Here is an 18352-nt window from a genome sequence, read left to right on the forward strand (position 1 = left end):
AGGAGGTACAGAACGGGCCTTGGGGGAGGAGGTACAGAACGGGCCTTGGGGGGAGGTACAGAACGGGCCTTGGGGGGGTACAGAACGGGCCTTGGGGGTGGGGGGTACAGAACGGGCCTTGGGGGAGGAGGTACAGAACGGGCCTTGGGGGAGGAGGTACAGAACGGGCCTTGGGGGAGGTACAGAACGGGCCTTGGGGGGGGGGTACAGAACGGGCCTTGGGGGTACAGAACGGGCCTTGGGGGAGGAGGTACAGAACGGGCCTTGGGGGAGGAGGTACAGAACGGGCCTTGGGAGGGAGGAGGTGGGCTTCGACTTCATAACAAAACCCTTTGATATTGACAACCACTTTAGTCAACGACCGGCTGCTACACGTTTGATGTATTTGATACCATGGAACCACTTTAATCACTTTTTGTTGACAAGATAAGCCAACTTCGGTAACTTAGATAAACAACGAAATTCTGTGCCTTCATATTCATAATGGACCAAATAATGAAAGACAAACACTGTAGCTTTGAAAATGGATGTGGAACAAATGGTTGCTATCTGTAGATAAGGACAAACCACCTGGTACCGACAACCTGGATGGTAAAATGCTGAGGTTGGTAGCGGAATACATTGTGACTCCTGTCATGACGTTGCCCTATTTGGATATATATATACCAGCCCCCTACAACTAGGCTGCTGTGAGAGAGAGGTCATAAATTCCTGAGGAGGAGACCCAGCCACATGGCCACACAGTATAAGAGGCCGGTACATTTTCATAGAGAACAAAGGAATTTCTTCCACCTCACAGAACTTTATCTTTTCGGCAGCATGTGACGAGCAAGACAGCAAAGTATTGCATCATGATATGGGTGGCCTGTTACGCAGAACAGCTACGCTTGGAAGATCAAATCAAATGTATTGGTCACATACACATGGTTAACAGATGTTATTGGTCACATACACATGGTTAGCAGATGTTATTGGTCACATGGTTAGCAGATGTTATTGGTCACATGGTTAGCAGATGTTAATGGTCACATGGTTAACAGATGTTAATGGTCACATACACATGGTTAGCAGATGTTAATGGTCACATACACATGGTTAGCAGATGTTAATGGTCACATGGTTAGCAGATGTTATTGGTAACATACACATGGTTAGCAGATGTTATTGGTCACATGGTTAGCAGATGTTAATGGTCACATACACATGGTTAGCAGATGTTAATGGTCACATACACATGGTTAGCAGATGTTATTGATCACATGGTTAGCAGATGTTAATGGTCACATACACATGGTTAGCAGATGTTAATGGTCACATACACATGGTTAGCAGATGTTATTGGTCACATGGTTAGCAGATGTTATTGGTCACATACACATGGTTAGCAGATGTTATTGGTCACATGGTTAGCAGATGTTAATGGTCACATACACATGGTTAGCAGATGTTATTGGTCACATACACATGGTTAGCAGATGTTAATGGTCACATACACATGGTTAGCAGATGTTAATGGTCACATACACATGGTTAACAGATGGTAATGGTCACATACACATGGTTAGCAGATGGTAATGGTCACATACACATGGTTAGCAGATGTTATTGGTCACATACACATGGTTAGCAGATGTTAATGGTCACATGGTTAGCAGATGTTAATGGTCACATACACATGGTTAGCAGATGTTATTGGTCACGTCCACATGGTTAGCAGATGTTATTGGTCACATACACATGGTTAGCAGATGTTAATGGTCCCATACACATGGTTAGCAGATGTTAATGGTCACATGGTTAGCAGATGTTAATGGTCACATACACATGGCTAGCAGATGTTATTGGTCACATACACATGGTTAGCAGATGTTAATGGTCACATACACATGGTTAGCAGATGTTATTGGTCACATACACATGGTTAGCAGATGTTAATGGTTACATACACATGGTTAGTAGATGTTATTGGTCACATACACATGGTTAGCAGATGTTAATGGTCACATACACATGGTTAGCAGATGTTATTGGTCACATACACATGGTTAGCAGATGTTAATGGTTACATACACATGGTTAGTAGATGTTATTGGTCACATACACATGGTTAGCAGATGTTAATGCGAGTGTAGCGAAATGCTTGTGCTTCTAGTTCCGACAATGCAGTAATAACCAACGAGTAATCTAACCTAACAATTCCACAACTTCTACCTTATACACAGATATATGAATGAGTGATGGTACAGAACGGCATAGGCAAGATGCAGTAGATGGTATAGAGCACAGTATATACATACGAGATGAGTAATGTAGGGTATGTAAACAAAGTGGCATAGTTTAAAGTGGCTAGTGATACATGTATTACATAAAGATGCAGTAGATGATATAGAGTACAGTAAATACGTATACATATGAGATGAATAATGTAGGGTATGTAAACATTATATTAGGTAGCATTGTTTAAAGTGGCTAGTGATATATTTTTACATCAATTTCCATCAATTCCCATTATTAAAGTGGCTGGAGTTGAGTCAGTGTCAGTGTGTTGGCAGCAGCCACTCAATGTTAGTGGTGACTGTTTAACAGTCTGATGGCCTTGAGATAGAAGCTGTTTTTCAGTCTCTCGGTCCCAGCTTTGATGCACCTGTACTGACCTCGCCTTCTGGATGATAGCGGGGTGAACAGGCAGTGGCTCGGGTGGTTGTTGTCCTTGATGATCTTTATGGCCTTCCTGTGACATCGGGTGGTGTAGGTGTCCTGGAGGGCAGGTAGCTTGCCCCCGGTGATGCGTTGTGCAGACCTCACTACCCTTTGGAGAGCCTTACGGTTGTGGGCGGAGCAGTTGCTGTACCAGGTGGTGATACAGCCCGACAGGATGCTCTCGATTGTGCATCTGTAAAAGTTTGTGAGTGTTTTCGGTGACAAGCCGAATTTCTTCAGCCTCCTGAGGTTGAAGAGGCGCTGTTTCACCTTCTTCACCACGCTGTCTGTGTAGGTGGACTAATTCAGTTTGTCCGTGATGTGTACGCCGAGGAACTTAAAACGTACTACCCTCTCCACTACTGTCCTATGGATAGGGGGTGCTCCCTCTGCTGTTTTCAATCATCTCCTTTGTTTTGTTGACGTCGAGTGAGGTTATTTTCCTGACACCACACTCCGAGGGCCCTCACCTCCTCCCTGTAGGCCGTCTCATTGTTGTTGGTAATCAAGCCTACCACTGTAGTGTCGTCGGCAAACTTGATGATTGAGTTGGAGGTGTGCATGGCCACGCAGTCGTGGGTGAACAGGGAGTACAGAAGAGGGCTCAGAACGCACCCTTGTGGGGCCCCAGTGTTGAGGATCAGCGGGGTGATGTTGTTACCTACCCTCACCACCTGGGGGTGGCCCGTCAGGAAGTCTAGTACCCAGTTGCACAGGGCGGGGTTGAGACCCAGGGTCTCGAGCTTGATGACGAGTTTGGAGGGTACTATGGTGTTAAATGCTGAGCTGTAGTCGATGAACAGCATTCTCACATAGGTATTCCTCTTGTTCAGATGGGTTAGGGCAGTGTGCAGTGTGGTTGCGATTGCGTCGTCTGTGGACCTATTGGGGTGGTAAGCAAATTGGAGTGGGTCTAGAGTGTCAGGTAGGGTGGAGGTGAGATGGTCCTTGACTAGTCTCTCAAAGCACTTCAAGATGACGGAAGTGAGTGCTACGGGGTTGTTTAGTACGAACACATTTCATGTTCCGGGGAAAGTATAAAAGATCGGTGAAGAATCTACCAGCTACGAACTGGTCTGTTTGTTACAACTTGGGGAAGCTCATGGGAGACGGTTTGGCCACATTACCATAATGCTGTTTATATAATAGCCTCAGATATGAGGTTTACATCTAATTGTTGTAGAAGATGAATGAGTGAGTATGATACTGTTTGTAAAATTGTGTAATATGATTTTGGACTGTTAATGAAGGAAAATCCAAGTTGAAGGAAAATTTGATTTGAACTAAATCAGAGGACCGTTAGAGTCAGACATCCTGGGACAGCCCATTTTCTGAAATTCTGAATAAAACCCAACTTTGAGAAATTATCACCAGACCAAGCTTACCTCAATTACGAGATGGCTAAAGGTTGTGGAATATTTTAACCATACCACATGGTTAAACTCTTAGACTATCGATACCGACAGAATAAGAACAAGTCTTTGATGTTAATTACTAGTCTGCAGCTAGGAATTTGGTAACATTGAACGTGAAGAACGACAAACATCCATTCTACAACAACACGAATGAATGTCACTCTGAACTATCCACTCTAACCACGACAGAGAGAAGGGAGAGAGAGAGAGAGAGAGAGAGAGAGAGAGACAGAGAGAGAGACAGAGAGAGAGATTATTAGATTTCAGATAATTAACTCTGAGAGAAAGACAGATAATTAACTCTGAGAGAGAGATTTCAATTGATAATTAACAGAGAGAGAGAGAGACAGAGAGAGAGACTTCTCATGAAAGACAGAGAGACTTCTCATGAGAGAGATTTCAGGACGGAAACTCTCCAACAGAAACAAACTTTTCAAAAGCGATCAAGACGACACACTGAGCGTAAATATATATATTGATTGCAATTGTTCCCTAATGAGTGAGCGTTCATGTGTAAAGGATTAGCATTTCAATTGTTATAATTAACTCTGTAGTAACTTCTTAGTCGACCCCTTTTGTCTAACAAGCCGCCTATTCTCCTATCATTTCTTGTAACTATATTTACTTTGTTTGTTTATGCATTTCTTTGAATTACTTAGTTAGTAATAAATAAATAATTTAAGACAATTGATGTATGAATGACTAAGTGAAGACTGGATTCGTATTATATTTATATTGTTTATTTTATATTTCCACAACACAGGTCACCAAGGAAACAGTAACACTACCTACTAACTTTTAACAATTTTGAAACATTACACTGGAGTCACATTCTCACACAATGATGTCGCAGTTTATTAAAACAAGAAATCAATACATGGAAAACACCATTCAACTGTATATACATGATCAATATATAAGATACAGTGGGGTCTGGAATTATAGACACCCTTGATAAAGATAATAATGACTGTATATACATGATCAATATATAAGATACAGTTGGTCTGGAATTATAGACACCCTTGATAAAGATAATGACTGTATAAATAAATAATTTAAATACTGAGCTCTATCATCTGCTCAACAACATGTCAATTATATTATTTTATATTAATACGATTGATCTGATTCAAATATTTAGTTTAACAAGTAGTATTTATTTTCTAAATGATTGACCCCCCTAAAGAGTAATAAACTAGTCAGAAGGTCAGTATCTATATTCATAGTAATGACGACATCACACTCCTGAAGATTCAGGGCTGTCAATCATTTTTGACCCCTAACCTTTTACAACAAAAATCATTTCACAAAAATATATTTCTCTGAGCAATTGTATTAGTTTAAAATATTATAATTTACAATTTATTTTGAGCATACAATAGGTCAGTACTTTATTTATTTATTTAATATAGTCATGATCTTCAGCTCAGTGTCAATAATTTGACCCCTCTGTATATAATCAAGGTGACACTAAACAAGTAGAGCAACATTAAACACTTAAACAAGTCAAATAAAAAACTGGCACATTAACATGAAGCTACAATATAAACATTCACAGAAGCTGACAGGTTGAAGCTACGATGGAAGGAGGTTTTCACTCATAAGCCCTTAAGACATTAGTCCTGTGGTCTGGTTGATATACCTGACGATCAGGTACTGGACATAAGAGAGTCTGTAACAGGAGACATTAGTCCTGTGGTCTGGTTGATATACCTGACGATCAGGTACTGGACATAAGAGAGTCTGTAACAGGAGACATTAGTCCTGTGGTCTGGTTGATATACCTGATGATCAGGTACTGGACATAAGAGAGTCTTGTAACAGGAGACATTAGTCCTGTGGTCTGGTTGATATACCTGATGATCAGGTACTGGACATAAGAGAGTCTTGTAACAGGAGACATTAGTCCTGTGGTCTGGTTGATATACCTGAAAGTAAAGAACTACTGAAAGTGGATTATAGAGAACTGACTAACACGTTTATCAGATGACTTTGTCTTACCAAGATTCATATCACTCAGTTATATACTCAGAAACTCAGCTTTGTTAGGTGGTTAGGTCTTTATAGAAAGTTATAGTCTCTCTATAGTAACTCAGCTCTATAGTTATCGTCTCTCTCTATAGTTATAGTCTCTCTATAGTAGCTCAGCTCTATAGTTATAGTCTCTCTATACTTATAGTCTCTCTATAGTTATAGTCTCTCTATAGTAACGCAGCTCTATAGTTATAGTCTCTCTATAGTAACTCAGCTCTATAGTTATAGTCTCTCTAGTTATAGTCTCTCTATAGTAAACCAGCTCTATAGTTATAGTCTCTCTATAGTAACTCAGCTCTATAGTTATAGTCTCTATAGTTATAGTCTCTCTATAGTTATCGTCTCTCTATAGTTATAGTCTCTCTATAGTTATAGTCTCTATAGTTATAGTCTCTCTATAGTAACTCAGCTCTATAGTTATAGTCTCTCTATAGTAACTCAGCTCTATAGTTATAGTCTCTCTATAGTTATAGTCTCTCTATAGTAACTCAGCTCTATAGTTATAGTCTCTATAGTTATAGTCTCTCTATAGTTATCGTCTCTATATAGTTATAGTCTCTCTATAGTAACTCAGCTCTATAGTTATAGTCTCTCTATAGTTATAGTCTCTATAGTTATAGTCTCTATAGTTATAGTCTCTCTATAGCAACTCAGCTCTATAGTTATAGTCTCTATAGTTATAGTCTCTATAGTCTCTATAGTTATAGTCTCTATAGTTATAGTCTCTATAGTTATAGTCTCTCTGTAGGTATAGTCTCTCTATAGTTATAGTCTCTATAGTTATAGTCTCTCTATAGTAACTCAGCTCAATAGTTATAGCTTCTCTTATAGTCTCTCCATTGTTATAGTCTCTATAGTTATAGTCTCTCTATAGTTATAGTCTCTCCATAGTTATAGTCTCTATAGTTATAGTCTCTCTATAGTTATAGTCTCTATAGTTATAGTCTCTCTATAGTTATAGTCTCTCTATAGTAACTCAGTTTTATAGTTATAGTCTCTATAGTTATAGTCTCTCTATAGTTATAGTCTCTCTATAGTTATAGTCTCTCTATAGTTATAGTCTCTATAGTTATAGTCTCTCTATAGTTATAGTCTCTCTATAGTTATAGTCTCTCTATAGTTATAGTCTCTCTATAGTTATAGTCTCTATAGTTATAGTCTCTCTATAGTTATAGTCTCTCTATAGTTATAGTCTCTCTATAGTTATAGTCTCTCTATAGTAACTCAGCTCTATAGTTATAGTCTCTCTATAGTAACTCAGCTCTATAGTTATAGTCTCTCTATAGTAACTCAGCTCTATAGTTATAGTCTCTCTATAGTAACTCAGCTCTATAGTTATAGTCTCTCTATAGTAACTCAGCTCTATAGTTATAGTCTCGCTATAGTAACTCAGCTCCATAGTTATAGTCTCTCTATAGTTACTCAGCTCTATAGTTAGTCTCTCTATAGTTATAGTCTCTCTATAGTAACTCAGCTCTATAGTTATAGTCTCTCTATAGTAACTCAGCTCTATAGGTATAGTCTCTCTATAGTAACTCAGCTCTATAGTTATAGTCTCGCTATAGTAACTCAGCTCCATAGTTATAGTCTCTCTATAGTTATAGTCTCTCTATAGTAACTCAGCTCTATAGTTATAGTCTCTCTATAGTAACTCAGCTCTATAGTGTCGTCTCTCTATAGTTATAGTCACTCTATAGTAACTCAGCTCTATAGTTATAGTCTCTCTATAGTTATAGTCTCTCTATAGTTATAGTCTCTCTATAGTTATAGTCTCTCTATAGTAACTCAGCTCTATAGTTATAGTCTCTCTATAGTAACTCAGCTCTATAGTTATAGTCTCTTTATATTTATAGTCTCTCTATAGTTATAGTCTCTCTATAGTTATAGTCTCTCTATAGTAACTCAGCTCTATAGTTATAGTCTCTCTATAGTTATAGTCTCTCCATAGTTATAGTCTCTCTATAGTTATAGTCTCTCTATTGTAACTCAGCTCTATAGTTATAGTCTCTTTATATTTATAGTCTCTCTATAGTTATAGTCTCTCTATAGTTATAGTCTCTCTATAGTTATAGTCTCTCTATAGTAACTCAGCTCTATAGTTATAGTCTCTCTATAGTAACTCAGCTCTATAGTTATAGTCTCTCTATAGTAACTCAGCTCTATAGTTATAGTCTCTCTATAGTTATAGTCTCTCCATAGTTATAGTCTCTCTATAGTTATAGTCTCTCTATTGTAACTCAGCTCTATAGTTATAGTCTCTTTATATTTATAGTCTCTCTATAGTTATAGTCTCTCTATAGTAACTCAGCTCTATAGTTATAGTCTCTCTATAGTAACTCAGCTCTATAGTTATAGTCTCTCTATAGTAACTCAGCTCTATAGTTATAGTCTCTATAGTTATAGTCTCTCTATAGTAACTCAGCTCTATAGATATAGTCTCTCTATAGTTATAGATATGTTTATATATTATTATTTATTATTATTATTATATAAATATAGTTATAGATCTTGTCAGTTCTCAGCCTGGTTTTGTTGTCTCTGTCTCCTAAAGATAGAAAGGATGATTTAGAATGAAGAATGAAGAATGAAACATGTAATATATGATATTAATAATAATAATATATGACACTAGATAAAACATGATGCATTATGGGTACTAGAACATGAAGACAGACTACATCCTCTCTATTCTGACCTCCTCTGTAGACAGTAGATAAAACATGATGCATTATGGGTACTAGAACATGAAGACAGACTACATCCTCTCTATTCTGACCTCCTCTGTAGACAGTAGATAAAACATGATGTATTATGGGTACTAGAACATGAAGACAGACTACATCCTCTCTATTCTGACCTCGTCTGTAGACAGTAGATAAAACATGATGTATTATGGGTACTAGAACATGAAGACAGACTACATCCTCTCTATTCTGACCTCCTCTGTAGACAGTAGATAAAACATGATGTATTATGGGTACTAGAACATGAAGACAGACTACATGTCCTCTATTTCCTTTGATAATGTTGAAAATTACATGAATATAGTAAACACAGAGACAACACTTACTCAGCTGTCCAGCCAGGGTCTTGAAGTTCATCTAGAGGGGAGAAATATCACAAAAAAACTCATCACAAAACAGACAGACAGGAACACAGACAGACAGACAGACAGACAGGAACATAGACAGACAGGAACATAGACAGACAGACAGACAGACAGACAGACAGACAGAAAAGGACCACAGACAGACAGACAGGAACACAGACAGACAGACAGGAACACAGATAGACAGAGAGACAGACAGACAGGAACAGACAGACAGGAACACAGACAGACAGACAGACAGACAGACAGACAGACAGACAGACAGACAGACAGACAGACAGACAGACAGACAGGAACAGAGACAGAAATATAGAAAGACAGACAGGCACACAGACAGACAGACAGAAACATAGACAGACAGACAGGAACATAAACAGACAGACAGACAGACAGAGACAGACAGACAGGAACATAGACAGTCAGAGACAGGAACACAGACAGACAGACAGACAGACAGACAGACAGACAGACAGACAGACAGACAGACAGACAGACAGACAGGAACATAGACAGTCAGAGACAGGAACACAGACAGGAACACAGACAGACAGGAACACAGACAGACAGACAGGAACAGGCAGACAGGAACACAGACAGACAGACAGACAGACAGACAGACAGACAGACAGACAGACAGACAGACAGATAGGAACACAGAAGGACAGGAACAGACAGACAGGAACATAGACAGACAGACAGGAACACAGACAGACAGACAGACAGACAGACAGACAGGAACATAGACAGGTACATAGACAGACAGACAGGTACAGACAGATAAGAACACAGACAGGAACACAGACAGACAGACGGGTACATAGACAGACAGACAGACAGACAGAACATAGACAGACAGGAACATAGACAGGAACACAGACAGACAGAAAAGGACCACAGACAGACAGACAGGAACACAGATAGACAGAGAGACAGACAGACAGACAGGAACACAGACAGACAGAGAGACAGGAACAGACAGACAGGAACACAGACGGACAGGAACACAGACGGACAGGAACACAGACAGACAGTCAGACAGGAACACAGACAGACAGACAGGAACAGAGACAGGAATATAGAAAGACAGACAGGCACACAGATAGACAGACAGGAACATTGACAGACAGACAGGAACATAGACAGGAAAACAGACAGACAGACAGACAGGAACACAGACAGGAACACAGACAGACATACAGGAACACACACAGACAGACAGACAGGAACACAGACAGACAGACAGGAATATAGACAGACAGACAGAAACATAGACAGACAGACAGACAGACAGGAACACAGACAGACAGACAGACAGACAGGAAAATAGACAGACAGACAGGAACATAGACAGACAGACAGGAACATAGACAGACAGACAGGAACACAGACAGACAGACAGACAGACAGACAGACAGACAGACAGGAACACAGACAGACAGACAGACAGACAGACAGGAACACAGACAGACAGACAGGAACATAGACAGACAGGCAGGAACACAGACAGACAGACAGGAACACAGACAGACAGGAACATAGACAGACAGAGAGACAGGAACAGACAGACAGGAACATAGACAGACAGACAGGAACACAGACAGACAGACAGACAGGAACATAGACAGACAGACAGGAACATAAACAGACAGACAGGAACACAGACAGACAGACAGGAACATAGACAGGCAGACAGACAGGAACACAGCAAGACAGACAGACAGACAGACAGGAACACAGACAGACAGACAGACAGGAACACAGACAGACAGACAGACAGGAACACAGACAGACAGACAGACAGACAGACAGACAGGAACATAAACAGACAGACAGGAACACAGACAGACAGACAGGAACATAGACAGGCAGACAGACAGGAACATTGAAGGACAGACAGACAGGAACACAGCAAGACAGACAGACAGACAGACAGGAACACAGACAGACAGACAGACAGGAACACAGACAGACAGACAGACAGACAGACAGACAGACAGGAACACAGACAGACAGACAGACAGGAACACAGACAGACAGACAGACGGGTACATAGACAGACAGACAGACAGGAACACAGACAGACAGACAGACAGACAGACAGGAACACAGACAGATAGGAACACAGACAGACAGACAGACAGGAACACAGACAGATAGGAACACAGACAGACAGACGGGTACATAGACAGACAGACAGACAGGAACACAGACAGACAGACAGACAGGAACACAGACAGATAGGAACACAGAAGGACGGACAGACAGGAACACAGCAAGACAGGCACATAGACAGACAGACAGGTACAGACAGATATGAACACAGACAGACAGACGGGTACATAGACAGACAGACAGACAGACAGACAGACAGACAGACAGGAACAAAAAAACACACAGACAGGAACACAGCAAGAGAGACAGACAGGAACATAGACAGACAGACAGACAGGAACACAGGAAGACAGACAGACAGGAACATAGACAGACAGACAGGAACACAGACAGACAGACAGACAGACAGACAGACAGGAACATAGCCAGACAGACAGACAGGAACATAGACAAACAGACAGACAGGAACATAGACAAACAGACAGACAGACAGACAGACAGACAGGAATATAGACAGACAGACAGGTACATAGACAGACAGACAGGTACATAAGAAAGACAGACAGGTACATAGACACACAGACAGACAAGACTACTTACGGATGTTAATGTATTGCTCCGCATTTGATTCTGTTAATAAAAAACAGATAATTACAAGACATGTTGACACCTTCTAAAACCTAAATGTTATTATCAAACCCAGCTGGTACCTCCTCAGAGCCTGGTTCCTCTCTACCCAGTACAGCCAGTAGAGGACTGGTCACCCCTCAGAGCCTGGTTCCTCTGGTCTACCCAGTACAGCCAGTAGAGGACTGGTCACCCCTCAGAGCCTGGTTCCTCTGGTCTACCCAGTACAGCCAGTAGAGGACTGGTCACCCCTCAGAGCCTGGTTCCTCTCTACCCAGTACAGCCAGTAGAGGACTGGTCACCCCTCAGAGCCTGGTTCCTCTGGTCTACCCAGTACAGCCAGTAGAGGACTGGTCACCCCTCAGATCCTGGATCCTCTCTACCCAGTACAGCCAGTAGAGGACTGGTCACCCCTCAGAGCCTGGTTCCTCTCTACCCAGTACAGCCAGTAGAGGACTGGTCACCCCTCAGAGCCTGGTTCCTCTCTACCCAGTTCCTACCCCTGATTATCAGGTACTGGACATCAGAGAGTCTGTAACAGGAGACATCAGTCCTGTGGTCTGGTTGATATACCTGATGATCAGGTACTGGACATAAGAGAGTCTTGGTTGATAATCCTGAAAGTAAAGAACTACTGAAAGTGGATTATAGAGAACTGACTGACACGTTTATCAGGTGATTTTCTCTTAGTTATAATCTCTGTATAGTAAAATATATATTAACTCAGCTCTATAGTTATAGTCTCTATAGTTACAGTCTGTCTATAGATATAGTCTCTCTATAGTAACTCAGCTCTATAGTTATAGTCTCTATAGTTATAGTCTCTCTATAGTAACTCAGCTCTATAGTTATAGTCTCTCTATAGTTATAGTCTCTTTATAGTAACTCAGCTCTATAGTTATAGTCTCTCTATAGTTATAGTCTCTCTATAGTAACTCAGCTCTATAGTTATAGTCTCTCTATAGTTATAGTCTCTCTATAGTTATAGTCTCTCTATAGTTATAGTCTCTCTATAGTTATAGTCTCTCTATAGTTACTCAGCTCTATAGTTATAGTCTCTCTATAGTTATAGTCTCTTTATAGTAACTCAGCTCTATAGTTATAGTCTCTCTATAGTTATAGTCTCTCTATAGTAACTCAGCTCTATAGTTATAGTCTCTCTATAGTTATAGTCTCTCTATAGTTATAGTCTCTCTATAGTTATAGTCTCTCTATAGTTACTCAGCTCTATAGTTATAGTCTCTCTATAGTTATAGTCTCTTTATAGTAACTCAGCTCTATAGTTATAGTCTCTCTATAGTTATAGTCTCTATAGTTACAGTCTGTCTATAGATATAGTCTCTCTATAGTAACTCAGCTCTATAGTTATAGTCTCTATAGTTATAGTCTCTCTATAGTAACTCAGCTCTATAGTTATAGTCTCTCTATAGTTATAGTCTCTTTATAGTAACTCAGCTCTATAGTTATAGTCTCTCTATAGTTATAGTCTCTCTATAGTAACTCAGCTCTATAGTTATAGTCTCTCTATAGTTATAGTCTCTCTATAGTTATAGTCTCTCTATAGTAACTCAGCTCTATAGTTATAGCCTCTCTATATAGTTATAGTCTCTCTATAGTTACTCAGCTCTATAGTTATAGTCTCTCTATAGTAACTCAGCTCTATAGTTATAGTCTCTCTATAGTAACTCAGCTCTATAGATATAGTCTCTCTATAGTTACTCAGCTCTATAGTTATAGTCTCTCTATAGTAACTCAGCTCTATAGTCTCTCTATAGTTACTCAGCTCTATAGTTATAGTCTCTCTATAGTAACTCAGCTCTATAGATATAGTCTCTATAGTTATAGTCTCTCTATAGTAACTCAGCTCTATAGTTATAGTCTCTCTATAGTAACTCAGCTCTATAGTTATAGTCTCTATAGTTATAGTCTCTCTATAGTAACTCAGCTCTATAGTTATAGTCTCTCTATAGTAACTCAGCTCTATAGTTATAGTCTCTCTATAGTTACTCAGCTCTATAGTTATAGTCTCTCTATAGTTACTCAGCTCTATAGTTATAGTCTCTCTATAGTTATAGTCTCTCTATAGTAACTCAGCTCTATAGTTATAGTCTCTCTATAGTAACTCAGCTCTATAGTTATAGTCTCTCTATAGTAACTCAGCTCTATAGTTATAGTATCTCTATAGTAACTCAGCTCTATAGTGTCGTCTCTCTATAGTTACTCAGTTCTATAGATATAGTCTCTCTATAGTTACTCAGCTCTATAGTTATAGTGTCTAATAGTTATAGTCTCTTTATAGTAACTCAGCTCTATAGTTATAGTCTCTCTATAGTTATAGTCTCTCTATAGTAACCCAGCTCTATAGTTATAGTATCTCTATAGTAACTCAGCTCTATAGTTATAGTCTCTCTATAGTAACTCAGCTCTATAGTTATAGTCTCTCTATAGTTACTCAGTTCTATAGATATAGTCTCTCTATAGTTACTCAGCTCTATAGTTATAGTGTCTAATAGTTATAGTCTCTTTATAGTAACTCAGCTCTATAGTTATAGTGTCTATAGTTATAGTCTCTTTATAGTAACTCAGCTCTATAGTTATAGTCTCTTTATAGTAACTCAGTTCTATAGTTATAGTCTCTCTATAGATATAGTCTCTCTATAGATATAGTCTCTCTATAGTTACTCAGTTCTATAGTTATAGTATCTATAGTTATAGTCTCTCTATAGATATAGTCTCTCCATATTAACTCAGCTCTATAGTTATAGTTTCTTTATATTTATAGTCTCTCTATAGTTATAGTCTCTCTATAGTTATAGTCTCTCTATAGTAGCTCAGCTCTATAGTTATAGTCTCTCCATATTAACTCAGCTCTATAGTTATAGTCTCTCTATAGTTATAGTCTCTCTATAGTAGCTCAGCTCTATAGTTATAGTCTCTATAGTTATAGTCTCTCTACAGTAACTCAGCTCTATAGTTAGTCTCTATAGTTATTGTCTCTCTATAGTAACTCAGCTCTATAGTTATAGTCTATAGTTATAGTCTGTCTATATATATAGTCTCTCTATAGTAACTCAGCTCTATAGTTATGGTCTCTATAGTTATAGTCTGTCTATATATATAGTCTCTCTATAGTAACTCAGCTCTATAGTTATAGTCTATAGTTATAGTCTCTCTATAGATATAGTCTCTCTATAGTTACTCAGCTCTATAGTGATAGTCTCTCTATAGATATAGTCCTTCTATAGTTACTCAGCTCTATAGTTATAGTCTCTTTATAGTAACTCAGCTCTATAGTTATAGTCTCTATAGTATCTCAGCTCTATAGTTATAGTCTCTCTATACTTATAGTCTCTCTATAGTTATAGTCTCTCCATAGTTACTCAGTTCTATAGTTATAGTGTCTATAGTTATAGTCTCTCTATAGATATAGTCTCTCTATAGTTATAGCCTCTCTATATTTATAGTCTCTCTATAGATATAGTCTCTCTATAGATATAGTCTCTCTATAGTTATAGCCTCTCTATAGATATAGTCTCTCTATAGTAACTCAGCTCTATAGTTATGGTCTCTATAGTGATAGTCTCTCTATAGATATAGTCCTTCTATAGTTACTCAGCTCTATAGTTATAGTCACTATAGTTATAGTCTCTCTATACGTATAGTCTCTCTGTAGTAACTCAGCTCTATAGTTATAGTCTCTCCATAGTTATAATCTCTCTATAGTAACTCAGCTCTATAGATATAGTCTCTCTGTAGTAATTCAGCTCTATAGATATAGTCTCTATATAGTTAGTCTCTCTATCGATGCTCTATAGTTACTCAGCTCTATATTTATAGTCTCTCTATAGTTATAGTCTCTATATAGTTATAGTCTCTCTATAGTAACTCAGCTCTATAGTTATAGGCTCTATAGCTATAGTCTCTATATAGTTATAATCTCTCTATAGTAACTCAGCTCCATAGTTATAGTCTCTCTATAGTTATAGTCTCGCTATAGTAACTCAGCTCTATAGTTATAGTCTCTATAGTTATAGTCACTCTATAGTAACTCAGCTCTATAGTTATAGCCTCTCTATATAGTTATAGTCTCTCTATAGTAACTCACCTCTATAGTTATAGTCTCTCTATAGTTATGGTCTCTATAGTTATAGTCTCTCTATAGATATAGTCTATCTATAGTTCTAGTCTCTCTACAGTAACTCAGCTCTATAGTGTCATCTCTCTATAGTTACTCAGTTCTAAAGTTATAGTCTCTCTATAGTTATAGTCTCTCTATAGTAACTCAGCTCTATAGTTATGGTCTCTATAGTTATAGTCTCTCCGTAGTTATAGTCTCTCTATAGTAACTCAGCTCTATACTTATAGTCTCTCTATAGTTATAGTCTCTCCATAGTAACTCAGCTCTATAGTTATGGTCTCTATAGTTATAGTCTGTCTATAGATATAGTCTCTCTATAGATATAGTCTCTCTATAGTAACTCAGCTCTATAGTTATGGTCTCTATAGTTATAGTCTCTCTGTGGTTATAGTCTCTATATAGTTACTCAGCTCTATAGCTATAGTCTCTCTGTAATAACTCAGCTCTATAGTTATGGTCTCTATAGTTATAGTCTCTCTGTGGTTATAGTCTCTATATAGTTACTCAGCTCTATAGTTATAGTCTCTTTATAGTAACTCAGCTCTATAGTTATAGTCTCTATAGTAACTCAGCTCTATAGTTATAGGCTCTATAGCTATAGTCTCTATATAGTTATAATCTCTCTATAGTAACTCAGCTCTATAGTTATAGTCTCTCTATAGTTATAGTCTCTCTATAGTTATAGTCTCTCTATAGTAACTCAGCTCTATAGTTATAGTCTCTCTATAGTAACTCAGCTCTATAGTTATAGTCTCTATAGGTATAGTCTCACTATAGTAACTCAGCTCTATAGTTATAGTCTCTCTATAGTTATAGTCTCTCTATAGTTATAGTCTCTCTATAGTAACTCAGCTCCATAGTTATAGTCTCTATAGTTATAGTCTCTCTATAGTTATAGTCTCTCTATAGTAACTCAGCTCTATAGTTCTAGTCTCTCCATAGTCATAGTATCTCTATAGTTATAGTCTCTCTATAGTAACTCAGCTCTATAGTTATAGTCTCTATAGGTATTGTCTAGTTATAGTAACTCAGCTCCATAGTTATAGCCTCTCTATATAGTTATAGTCTCTCTATAGTAACTCACCTCTATAGTTATAGTCTCTCTATAGTTATGGTCTCTATAGTTATAGTCTCTCTATAGATATAGTCTCTCTATAGTTACTCAGTTCTATAGTTATAGTCTCTCTATGTAGTTATAGTCTCTCTATAGTAACTCAGCCCTATAGTTATAGTCTCTCTATAGTTATAGTCTATCTATAGTTATAGTCTCTCTACAGTAACTCAGCTCTATAGTGTCATCTCTCTATAGTTACTCAGTTCTAAAGTTATAGTCTCTCTATAGTTATAGTCTCTCTATAGTAACTCAGCTCTATAGTTATGGTCTCTATAGTTATAGTCTCTCTGTAGTTATAGTCTCTCTATAGTAACTCAGCTCTATACTTATAGTCTCTCTATAGTTATAGTCTCTCCATAGTAACTCAGCTCTATAGTTATAGTCTCTCTATAGTAACTCAGCTCTATAGTTATAGTCTGTCTATAGATATAGTCTCTCTATAGATATAGTCTCTCTATAGTAACTCAGCTCTATAGTTATGGTCTCTATAGTTATAGTCTCTCTGTGGTTATAGTCTCTATATAGTTACTCAGCTCTATAGCTATAATCTCTCTGTAATAACTCAGCTCTATAGTTATGGTCTCTATAGTTATAGTCTCTCTGTGGTTATAGTCTCTATATAGTTACTCAGCTCTATAGTTATAGTCTCTTTATAGTAACTCAGCTCTATAGTTATAGTCTCTATAGTAACTCAGCTCTATAGTTATAGTCTCTATAGTGCCTCAGCTCTATAGTTATAGTCTATCTATAGTATCTCAGTTCTATAGTTATAGTCTCTCTATACTTATAGTCTCTCTATACTTATAGTCTCTCCATAGTAACTCAGCTCTATAGTTATAGTCTCTCTATAGTAACTCAGCTCTATAGTTATAGGCTCTATAGTTATAGTCTCTCTATAGTAACTCAGCTCTATATGTATAGCTTCTCTATATAGTTATAGTCTCTCTATAGTGGCCAAGATAAAGCATAGCAGTGTGAACAGACAACACAGAGTTACACATGGAGTAAACAATTAACAAGTCAATAACACAGTAGAAAAAAAGGGGGAGTCTATATACAATGTGTGCAAAAGGCATGAGGTAGGCGAATAATTACAATTT

At 38.1% G+C, this 18352-nt stretch overlaps 1 protein-coding gene and 1 long non-coding RNA gene across 2 annotated transcripts in view; one reads left to right on the plus strand and one right to left on the minus strand.

Moving 5' to 3' along the window:
* LOC115126308 (myelin-oligodendrocyte glycoprotein-like) overlaps nucleotides 1-18352 on the plus strand; it is a 264366-nt gene that overhangs the window by 119979 nt on the left and 126035 nt on the right. The window lies entirely within an intron of this gene.
* LOC135574216 (uncharacterized) lies at nucleotides 4834-12607 on the minus strand. Its single transcript, XR_010465239.1, has 2 exons — nucleotides 12574-12607; nucleotides 4834-6046 (listed from the first exon to the last, which is right to left on the minus strand). It is a non-coding gene; the product is annotated as an uncharacterized LOC135574216 (long non-coding RNA).

The sequence above is a fragment of the Oncorhynchus nerka genome, linkage group LG12 (assembly GCF_034236695.1).
Source record: "Oncorhynchus nerka isolate Pitt River linkage group LG12, Oner_Uvic_2.0, whole genome shotgun sequence".
Classification (NCBI taxonomy): Eukaryota; Metazoa; Chordata; class Actinopteri; order Salmoniformes; family Salmonidae; genus Oncorhynchus; species Oncorhynchus nerka.